We start from the raw sequence: 12,349 nt of genomic DNA, 5'->3' as shown, positions 1-12,349 counted from the left end.
AAACGGATCTCTGAACACCAGACGGAATCACACTAGCTGGAAAGACAGTGTGTAGAAAAGTGTCCCCTCAGGCCACACTGTCTCCCATGCACCTCTATTACTGAGTGAGCACTCTTAGTAAAACATGTGACCATGCAGAGCATGAAATGTCGAGGTCTGTATCAGTGTGAAAAAGATCCCCACGGTTTGTACTGGTCTGAGTGTATCCCAGGGATATCAAAGAGACCTTCATGAAGAGAAGAGAACATGGAAAATGCTTTGTGGCAACCATGCTATGTAACTTTCTTTTGTGCTATCATGTAAAGTGGGTGACTTAGGCCCACCCACAGAGTACAAACAGGGGTCCAGAAACCCTGTTGTCAGGTACTTAACAGGAACTAAATTGATGTTCAACTAAATAAACTCCCCCTTCCCTTCCATCCCCCCTCCCTTCCATCCTCCCTCCCTCCCTCTTCCCTCTTTTTTCTTTCTTCCCTCTCTCTTTTTTTCTTCTACTTTGACAAAAAAATAATAATAAAACTTGAAAATAACCTTGACGGCAAGGTTCAGTTTTGGAATTCTTAAATTTCTCAAAGTTCTATTTTGGGATCAGGTTACTATCCTAAGTTGTCTTACCTCACCTCTCTCTTTACCATGAGGAACTGTACTGGCATGTGTGTACATATCCTGATAGATCTAGTTAGCTCTATCCAAGACTTAAAATCAGCCACGTTTTGAGAAAATGTCAGCCTAGAGCCGTGCACGTTGGCAGCATTGGCCATCTTTAGGAGGACAAGTGGACCAGATCTACACTTGCGTGTGGATACTGTTTGGGGACTTTTGTGAGCAGGCAGTGGTGGAGGCTGCCTTGTCTTAGTCTACAAAGGCTGAGGGACATTAGCTCGCTCAGGAATGAGGAAGAGCCAGCCAGAGGTGTCAAAGCAAGACCTTCTGATTTGGATGCCCCACCAAAGGGAGCGTGAATGAAGAGGCCTCTTTGGCTCATTGGCCCCCTTCTGCCTTGGTCTAATGGAAGATATTTTGAATGGAATTATAGTGTAATGTTTTTACTTTCGTTCTCATCACACATGCTGAGAATGACAGGAACTGGGGCATGTCACAATTCAGGTTCATCTAGAGAATGTACAGGAGTATCATTTTGAGCCCCTCTAAAACACTGATTTCATCTGAAACCTACTTTTCAAGGCACTTACTCTCATGCATGATCCTAGGCTATACTAGCAAGAAATGTCCCAATAGCTGGCTGTCTCAGCTATGCCCTTCAACTCTCATTCTATTTGGCCTTTACCGGCAGATAAAAATATGTGTATATCCAGTGTGTGTGTGTGTGTGTGTGTGTGTGTGTGTGTGTGTGTGTGTCCTTACGCAATATGTACAGACTTTTAAATAAAGGCCGGGCAAGCATGACTCTAAAATCTAAGATGATGCATAATACAGCTAGCATTCCAACACTTAGAATCCTGTCTAAAAGCCATATGCTATTGTTAGACAGTAGAAGAAATCACCAGGCGAGTGTTCAATATAGAGTAAAAGTTCTGGTGCACACATGGAAGGCATGAGCCAGGAATTCTCCAGAGCCCCCCGCAAATGATGTCATTATGGCTGAAACAAGCACATGGGAGAAAACTGGAGAATCACAGATTCATAAATAATGAGGTTAACGGGAACTCCTTGGATTATAATTCAGTTTTTTTCTGTCTCTTCAGAGGACAGTGCCACATGACATAATCTCTTTTATACAATTAGGAAAAGAATGTTATCCTTTTTTTTTTCTAGAGCCATTACCCTCCAAGTCACAGTCAACTGAACACAATTAGGAGGAAAGAAATGAAGCATCTATCATTGGTTAAAGTGAAAGCAGAGACAGGGCAGTGTAGGGTAGGAGCTGGAGAGGAAGAACAGCAGTATGGCTGCACCTCACTGTGTCCTCAGGACAGGCATTAGCAAGAGACACGGGACAATGCAACAGATCTGAGGTGACCAGGAAAGCAGTGCAAGAGATTCAGAGTTAGAGACCGGGAGTTACATGTTCTTACAATATCTAATTTAGTCATCAGATGTTTCAAAGCAATGTTTAAGTGATAGTTGGTAAACTGGCCTCAGTTAATACAGATAATAGTCTTTGATAATTCTAAAAGATAAAGTATTGAACTAGAATACTGCTAATGGTTGGACCTACTGAACCATTGTGCTGGCTCTTCAAATTGTGTCATGTGGATGAGCTAAGAACGCACATATCCAGGTCCTAAGGGATGGAGTTTTACATTTTATGAAAGAGATAAAGAGAAAGATGATAGATAGATAGATAGATAGATAGATAGATAGATAGATAGATAGATGATTGATTGATGATAGATGATAAAGAGATAGATAGATGATGATAGATATGGGTAGATAGATAGATGATAGATAGTAGATACAGAGACAGATAGATGATAGATGATAGGTAGATAGATGATAGATAGATAGATAGATAAATAGATAGATAGATAGATAGTAGATAGTAGATAGATAGATACAGAGACAGAGACAGATGATATATGATAGGTAGACAGATGATAGATGATAGTTATATAGATGATAGATAGATAGATAGATAGATAGATAGATAGATAGATAGATAGATAGGTAGGTAGATAGAGAATAGAGGCCACATATTTCTCAAAGGAAATTTCCAAATTTAAGCAGTCCAATCCCATGTATCCAATCACAGAAAATAGTACTTGGTCTTCTCGAACAGCAGATGACGTGAAGCCCAGGTAAGAAGCCCCTTGTTCTGACTAACCAGCCTTTGTGTCTGACAGCATCAGTGCCTGCAGACCACAGGCACAATGAAGACAGGCAACTGTACTACAGAGTTAGGATGCCAGGGTCAACCATCAGATATAAAGGAACAATAGAAGAGAGAAGCTGGGGAGAGGTGAGGCAAAGGAGCAAAGAAAGCATCTTTCTTTCCCAGTTTTGTTTCTGGTGCCTACCCAAGCTTGCATAGCTCCACATGTCCTAGTTGCTTGAACATAGGTGTGATGAACACATTGGACAAAATGAGATTCCATTAATTATTACTTAAAACATACTGTTTTAAGTAGCATTGTGAAATAATTAAAAATTTTTCTGCTAATTAAACTACAATGCTATGTATGCTAATTATAAAGTATGTATCCTTCAGAGATGCTAAAATGAAGGGAAAATGGATCTTAGAATCAGTGTATTAGTCAGGATTCTCCAGAGTAGCAGAACTCAGAGTATGAAATTCTATCCATGTATCTATCCATCTATCCATCGTCTATCTATCTACCCATCCATCTATCCATCCATCCATCTGTCCATTTATCTATCCATCCATCTATCCATTGATCCATCAATCCATCCATCCATCTATCCACCCATTCATCCATTCATCCATTTATTAGAATCACTTACAGGCTACTGTCCAACTAATCCAACAATGGTGGGCTATGAATGGACGGTCCAAGAATCCAGAAGTTGCTCAGTCAACAATGCTAGATGTCTCACCTGGTCTTCAGTAGACACTGAAATCCTAAAGAAGTAGGCTCTAATGCCAGTGAAGGAACGGACTTGTTAACAAGGTGAGAGCAAGCAAGCCAAGTGCAAAAACTTCCTTCTTCCATGTCCTAATATAGGTGCCAGCAGAAGGTGTGGCCCGGATGAGAGGTGGGTCTTCCTGCACCAAGATTCTGATCAAAAGCATATGTCTTCCTACCTTAAAAGTCTTAAAGGATTCACCCACTTCAAATCAAGCAAAAAATAATCTCTCACAGGTGTGCCCTACATTTCTGGGTTGCAGGTCATTCCAGATGGAGTCACATTGATGTGGTGATATTTTTTTTTTTTAATTTATTTTGCAATACAATTCAGTTCTACATATCAGCCACGGATTCCCTTGTTCTCCCCCCCTCCCATCCCCCTCACCTTTCCCCCAACCCCCCCCCCATTTCCATCTCCTCCAGGGCAAAGCCTTCCCCACAGACTGAAGTCAACCTGGTAGACTCAGTCCAGGTAGGTCTATTCCCCTCCTCCCAGGCCGAGCCAAACAATCCTGCATAGGCCCCAGGTTTCAAACAGCCAACTCATGCAATGAGCACAAGATCTGGTCCCACTGCCTGGATGCCCCCGATGTGGTGATATTTTGTGTATGATCTAACAAATAAAGCTTGCCTGAAGGTCAGAGGGCAAAGCCAGCCACTAGTTAGCCATAGAGGCCAGGCAGTGGTGGCACCCGCCTTTAATCCCAGCACTTGGGATCTCCTGCCTTTGCTCCCAGTACTTGGGAGGCACACGCCTTTAATCCCAGCACTAGGGAGGTGGAGACAGGAAGTGATATGGCTGGACGGAGAAAGGAATATAAGGCAGGAAGAGAAAGGAGCTTTGTTTTTTAGGGTTCTCGATACATGCTGACAACCAAGAATAGTGATCATAATCAGTAAATCCCCTCCCCCCAATAAAGAGGAGGTCATATCAGATCTGTACAAATTATTTTCTTTGCCTCTCCAGATCTGTTCTCCAACGTTTCCTGCCTAGCTTTGTTTGTGTCTACATTTCAACAATGAGACAGTGGTAAGAAACTGATGGACAGAAGGAGAGAGAGGTTGGGGCTGTTTACTTCCCTGCATCACTGTGAGGCGGGTCGTAGCTATGTCCTTCTCCCCTAGCCAGTGCTTTGGCTTCTAGTTTCTCCTCTGTCCTCTGTGTTAGCCCCAGGTTTCGGTAACAGAGTGGGGGAGGAGGTGGTAGACAATGGGCAGCAGACTGGCTTCCCATGTTACTAGTCCTGGGTCACTTCACTTCTTGCCCAGCTTAACCATCCTCATGTCTTTGTCAATGGCTGTTCATGGAGTCGTCTGTTTCCCGCTGGATTGCTGGCTGATGCAAGTACCAGCTTCACATGGTGTTGGGGAGTGTGCCTGACATCATGGAGGCAGTGACAGGTCTGGTGGAACCCAGCCCTCAGGAGTCACTCAAATTCTCTGGTTTTCTCTGTTTCTTGACCACGTGAACCTCCTCCCCCCCCCTTCAGGTTTTGCGCTGGAGTCTCCTCTTCCTTCAGTATTCTTGTCTCAGATCTTTGGAAAAAAAAATTCCTGCTTTGTCATTGAGATTAAAAGTCACACATTTCGCCGGGCGGTGGTGGCGCACGCCTTTAATCCCAGCACTCGGGAGGCAGAGCCAGGCGGATCTCTGTGAGTTCGAGGCCAGCCTGGGCTACCAAGTGAGTTCCAGGAAAGGCGCAAAGCTACACAGAGAAACCCTGTCTCGAAAAAACCAAAAAAAAAAAAAAAAAAGTCACACATTTCTCAGAGGATGCAATCCTAACCTGTTAATTGAGTCACGGGTCTTGTCTCTTTCCTTTCCTTAGTGGACATTCTTCCTCCGCAACATTTCCTTGATACGTATCCTCTTACATCCTGTGTCTGACTGGACCTTGCTCTTATTTCCTTCTTTTTCTGCTTGTTTGGTATCTCTTGAATCCTACATCCAGAATGCACCTAGCACCTAGTAGGGCTGGAGAGTAAGCTCTCTGCGAAGCGGTTTCTAGGGTAGAGTTAGGAATGTCAAAGACTTCTTCCAAAGTAGCACCTCTGGAAGACAGAAGAAGGAAGGCTTGACAGGGAGAGCCGCCAGACCACAGCCCTGACCTGATAAAGTTTCTACGCCCTAAAACAGCTTCAGGAAAGGGGCTTTGTACCAGCAGAGACCCACACCGGACACAAATGGCCAGTTCTTTGAACCACTATCTTATTTAATTATTGGGTGGAGAGTAGTCCTCAGCTTCCAGAACTGTCCTCTCTTGCTGACCAGGACACTCCAAGCAGAACATGGCGGTAGCTGAAGAACCAAGAAAGACTTCACAAAGCTGAAGTGGGAAGGCAAATTTGACTTAGTGTGAATCCATTCACTGTGGGGCAAGGTCTAAGGGAAATGTCTTTATTTTTGTCAGGCTATTTTCTGGTAAAATGAGATGAATATTTGTGTGAAAGTCATCATCCTAACATTATAGTCAAACCTAAATGAGTGAGAAACGGAGGTGTAGTGGGTAGCTGTTCCAGCTTTGACCTGGAAGTACTACCCCCATTGAGGCTTCGGTAACTGTCACGCCTCTGAGGTGGGGCTGAGACAGGAGCGCTTAACACCTGAGATCCGGATGTGCCGGCTCTCTTGGTTCCTGGATCCTGGATGCTGGAGGTAGACCAAGCGGAGTTCTCCAGAGAACACCCCTGGACTACACCTCTCCTGGACCCTGTAACCTATCCCTTTACTTGTAAGTTACCCCACGAAATAAACCTCCCTTTTAACTACGTGGAGTTGCCTTAATACTTCCACCAATACAGAGGGGTGTCCAAGCTACTCTAACTGCACAGCTAGATAACAGCCGAGTTAAGGCAAAGGGGAAAATATACTCAACTTTTTTAAAAAAAAAAAAACACTAAAATATAGTCAGGAGAGCGAAACTGTAAGAAACTAAGTAAGGAATAGAAAGAGATGTCAGAGAGGCAGGCATTGTAAAGTTGTAAATAAAATATCACAAGATCGGATTTACATTTGAAGAAAGACATTCCAGTTGATTTCTGGAGCATGGGTTTTGATAAAAGGAGGAAACACAGGGGCACTATTTAGGAAGCTAAGGTGAGATTCCAGGTAGGGGATGAGATTGGCCATGATAGTTTGATGGAGGGAGATGAGCAAGTTTGGGTTATTTTTGGAGGTAAAAACAGAGGAATATTATTAATACACACCCTCTGGGAGGTGAAGAGAAAAAGAGATACCTTGTTTTATGCTGGACAGCTGTATCATTTACTAGAATACGGAGGAAAAAAAAAACGAAGAGAAACGTTGGAAGGAAAAGCCTTCACTTGATTATGAAACACCACATTAAACACCCAGGTGACTGTCAAATTGGACATTGGCTTCTCGACTGTACAGCCTGACGGCCATGTCAAGAGCCTCCGACCAATCAGGATGCAATCAGGATAAAGATGGGGCTTTCCTCTGGCTTTCCCTCTATTCACACAATTGAATGACTGGACTCTCCCCCAGTGCGTGCTGACTCTCTTTAGAATGCAAGTGTGCCTTTTTTTTTTTTCTCCCTGGGAACTTGAGGCCATTTGGCTAACTTAGGCTTCACATTCTAAGTTAAGAAAGGAAAATAAACCCATGCTCTGTTAGTTCAACGAAATTTCAAACAAAACAAACGAAGCAGACTAGGTTTGAAAAATCTCTTCTTGCAAACTACCGCTCACTGAGCTCAACAAAGCATTGAGTAAACAGAGACGCAGAGCTATGCAATAGGAGAAACCCATATTTAAGTGCCTGGAAAGCCTGGACTAAAGGCCTGGTACAGCCACTTTCTTCCCACTAACAAATTGGCTTTTATACATTTTCCACTGAGTTCCATTTTCTTCCCGGAGAAAATGAGGGTTGTTGCCTCCATGCTTTGTGATTCACATGCAGACTCAACATTGTATTATCTACTTACAGCAATTACCCAGCAAGGCCTCAGTACATTTCAACTATGCAAAGACTCTCTGTGTATTAGCAAACAAGTTCAACAAGCCATCACAGAATTGTCAGGATGGATGGGCACTTCCCAAAAATGACCAGACTGAAAACTATACCCTTAGCAGTATCACATAAGGATTTAATCCCTCAGTGGAAAGGGATGGGATGAAATATGGAGAGCAGGTGGGTACTTCTGCGGATGGGAACCTCCCTTTAACTCACAGAGTAAGGGTGTTGTGGCTCCAGCATTGGGTAAATATTCCTCCAGTACTGTAGATATTAAGGAAAACAGTTGTAATGGAAAGGAATGTTTCTGCGTTTCTAAAGGTCACCAGAATAATTTGTTTTCCTGCCTATTGTCTCAAATAAATGTCTGTAAAAATGGAAACAAATTTATTCCATCAAGGAAAGGTTCCAGCTTGATACTGATGAGTTCAATCTCTCTACTCTTTTTTTTAAAAGATGTATTTGTTTATATTTTATGTGTATGAACGTTTTGCCCTGCATGTATGTCTGAGCACAGTCTGCTTGCCTGGTGTCCTCTGAGGCCAGAAGAGGGCATCATATTCCCTGGAACTGGAGTTACAGGTTGTTGTAAGCCACTGTGTGAATGCTGGAAATTGAGCTTGGGTCCGCTGGAAGAGCAGCCAGGGTTCTTAACTGCCGAGGATCTCTCCCAATTGCTGCATTCTCAAAGAAACATCTTTTTTGGGGGAGGGTGGGTTGATATGTAAAATTAAGGTATAAAAGACATGGGGTTTTATAGATATAGTTTCAGCTGCCATGAAGGCGCAGTGAAGATCTTTAACGATTTTTCGTTTTGCTGAAAAACTAATTTGTGTCTTGTGGGTTAGAAAGCTGCAAAGCGAGGATGTCTGTGATAGGTAGTGGGTCCATCCCTACTCTTTAACTATTCCCTACTAACAATCATTTCCAGTTCAGGCTCTCCCCGCTACTCTCTCACCACTAAGTGTCTCAGCTTTAAAGAAAAATGTTCTATAAATATGCATAAGGATGATGGTCTGTGGAGCATGACAAATCCAAATGCAACCATTCAGAGATTATCACTGAAATTAATCAAGCTTTGGATGTATTTCGTTAGGCCTATATAGCATTTAAAAATCCAGGCATTTTAAATAATTAGAGAGGTCACCTGTATTATTTTTAAAAGAAACAAGAAGAATACTTATAGCCCCCCGCCAAAAAAGGGGGGGCTCCTCCTATGTAGAAAGAATTAGCTGATTTGCTCTTTTCAAAGAGTTTGCCCTATTCTTCTCCAGTTGATACTATTTCTCAGATGAAGCCAGAATTAGTCGTCATTTGTTATCATGCTTGACCCTTTAAGCTTATTGTAGTAGATCTTTTATGCTTTGGTGTTGTCCTGTATAATTTACTAAGTGAGTTTATTGCCTGAGCTCCAGCTATAACAGGCTCAACATTCAGAGCTAAAAGATGCCAACAAGATAAGCTACCTGCCAAAACCACTGGGCAAACTGGCCTTTCACCCCGGGGACAGAGCTGTCCCCAGCAGAGCCCATCTCGCATCACCAAAGTGGATCCAGGTCCAGACTTTGCTTCTATCTTTCACTTCCTTAGTGGTCTGGCTGTGCTAGTACACAGGGTGACTGAGAAGCCCAATCAACTGATAAGCGCTCACGTTGGCCTGAGCTCTTTTGGGTGCTTGTGGCTCAGCATGAATGCCCCGCTCCTGTGTTTGCTCCACAGTTCCATCCAATTTCAATCACAAATTACAAATTGGTGACAACAGAGCATCAAATCTAGCATGGGAATCCTCCTTAGCATCATGGACTGTAGACGTCCACAGCCGTGAAGTCAGTTCTGCTAGCATTCTGTGAGTTACAGTTTGCCTTGTTCCCCAAATTCATCCATGATTCCTAAACCACATTCTACAGGACAGGTGCTGTAGGAGAAAAGGAGAAAATGCCTCCCTGGGGACTCACGGTGTTCTCTAGCAAATTAAAGGCTCCAGAAATCCATTATTTCATTTCATCTGTCCTTTTGAGGCTTGCCTGGCAGTAGTATTTCATAAAACACTGCTGAATGTCTTTGGAAACTTAGTGGTACATAGAATAAATTTGAAAAATGCTATGCCAAGCTGTGACCCAGGCTCTATTTTTTTTAAATTCCAATTGCTTTTTATACTCTGTTATAATAGACATTCTATTTGAATCACAACCTTTATAAAGACATAAACTAAGCCTTTTAAGGCTTAATATATAAAAGCATAAAAAGTATACGTTTTGGCAATAATAAAATTTTAATTGTTTTAAAACAGTGCTTTAGCCTAAAGATCAAGTTGTGCATATCCATTTTTTAAATTAAAAATTATACAGTATATGGCTTAATAGGAAGAATTGTTCATAATCTCACAAGTGTAATTCTAAATGGTTACCCAAATAATTAAAATGCATTCATAACTGGAAGGCCCAGTGAACTTATTTCTGAGGTCAAGAAAACATTCAAGTTCACATTTTATTGGAAAATTTAGAAATAGAAACCAAATTTATTCCAGCTCCCTCTTAAAGTCATCCAGATCCTCTCCCATCTTCTAAGGGGGAACTGTTTTTAGCCAGCCTTCTGTTACTGTAATAAAATGTCTGAGACAATTTACTTAGAAACACTAAGGTTTGTTTTGACAGCTTGGGAGCTTTCAATCCAAGGTTGGGTAGCCTGGCACTCTAGCGTCTGGGGTGAGTAAGCATATCCTGGCAGGGACTGTGTGAAGCAACTTTCTTACTTCCTGGCAGCTGGGATAGAGGAAAAAGAAGTGTCCAGGCTTCTGTTTCCCCCTCAAAAGACTGCCCTCCTTAGCTTAACTTCCTCACATTAGTTGCCATCTTGTAAAGGTGCCTCAACCTCCCAACCACACTATCACAGACTAGTGACCAAACTTTTAATACAGGAGCTTTTAAGAACCTTAACTTTCAGGACTTGAACTACACAGCAATGTCCAAAATCCTTCACATGGTCTACAAAACCCTGCCCATCTGAAAAACTGCTGATTCCCCAAGCTCTGGTCATACCGCTCCTCCTTTCCTGCCTGGGGGCTTCTTTTATTCATTCTACTGATGTTGAGTATCTCCAATGGTTCACAAACTTTCTATTGATTAGACAAATAGGCGAAAAGGATACGAACCATGTTCTCGGTAAGACCAACGGACGTGGAAAATATAATCCAGGATCAGTAGAACTAAATGCAATGAGGACAAATAGAAGAGGTGAGAGAAGGCGGGGCCAGTGAGGCGCTTCCTTGGTTACTTTTCTGTCGCTGTGACAAAATGTCGTGACCATGGGTGGCTTACAGCAGGAAGACCTTTCTTGGATTTATGGTTCAGAGGGAGAGACCATAATGGCAATGGAGGCATTGTAGCAGAAGGTCAGAGCAGGGAGCTGAGAGGTCACATCTCCATCCACACACAGATAGCAGAAAGGGCAAACTGGAAGTGGTATGGGGCTATGCATTCTTAAAGCCCGTCTGGCTTTCTGGAACCCATTTCCTATGATTGAAGTCCTTGTTTACCCTAGATATGGAGGAGTGGGGGAGGGGGCTTGGTTCTGCCTCAACTGAATGTACCAGGCTTTGCTGACTCCCCATGGGAGGCCTTACCCTTTTGGAGGAGGGAATGGGGGGTGGGGAGAGGAAGCTGCAGGGAGGGGAGTGGGAGGAGGGATGAGAGGGGGATCTGTGGCTGGCATGTGAAATGATTTTTTAAAAATTTTAAAAAGAGCCTGCTCCCAGCAACATACTTCTTCCAGCGAGGCTCCACAATCAAAGCACCTCAGTGGTCCACCATGTTGGTGCTGGGAACCCTGGTCCTCTGCAAAAGCAGCAAGGACTCTTAACCCAATGGGCCATCTTACCAGCCCACCTCACATTTTTTTTTAGAAAAGAGGAGAAGTAAATTTTTAGTGTTTGTTAGTCTGAGTAGCTAAGTAAATGGTGCTGCCGGACTGGCAAGTGTTGAGCAAGGAGAGCAAGACTTTAAGGGGAAAATAAAATACAAAGCATTATTTTGCACTTGGGTAGTTAGACTCATCAGGGGGACATCTGAGAGAAGACATTAGGTGGACAACCAGATGCACAAGAATAGGGACCTGGAGCTGTAAACCTAAGGGTTTCCCTTTTAGTGCCAGCTCTCTTGTTCTTGCATGCCCAAGCTCTGCCTCTGATCCTTTGCACACACTGTTCCATCTGTCTGAACTCCTCCTCTGTCCTTCTTGGCTTCCTTTAACCTTTCAGGATTTTTGTTTGAATAGTACTTTTCCCATGAAGTCTTCCTGGATCTCCTAGACCAGATTAGGCCTGTCTGTCCTATGATCTAATACTCAATAACTTTTCAGAATCCTGTGAGTCATACAGTTAACAACTATCTGTGAGAATAATATTTTAATAGATATCAAATTTAGCAGCATTCACTACGGCATTTACATGTAACATGCATTCAATAAGTGTTTGTGGATTATGAATGAATGAATGAATGAATGACCTCTAGGGAAACCTACATTACATTATACTTTATTGCCCCTCCATCCTTTCTTATTTTTCAAATACATAAAGACATGTGTATTTACTACCAAACCATACTTGAAGGCTACTCTCATTCTTTTATGAAATTCTATGAAGATATAACTTATTGGGAGAAGAGAATCCAGATGTGTAAAATTATTTTTAGTCCCAGAATTACATTAGGACCTAGTTTTTTTTTTTCAAGTGACCAATTGGATTGTTTTTGAGAAAACAAAAGTCTCCAGTGATGCCAAGAAACAATCAGAGAGACAAATTATCGTGGTATGTCTTTTCACCAGAAAG

The sequence above is a fragment of the Peromyscus californicus genome, unplaced genomic scaffold (assembly GCF_007827085.1).
Source record: "Peromyscus californicus insignis strain IS unplaced genomic scaffold, ASM782708v3 Scaffold_24__1_contigs__length_46423439, whole genome shotgun sequence".
In the NCBI taxonomy this organism is placed as follows: domain Eukaryota; kingdom Metazoa; phylum Chordata; class Mammalia; order Rodentia; family Cricetidae; genus Peromyscus; species Peromyscus californicus.
Note: the sequence above shows the minus strand (reverse complement) of the source record.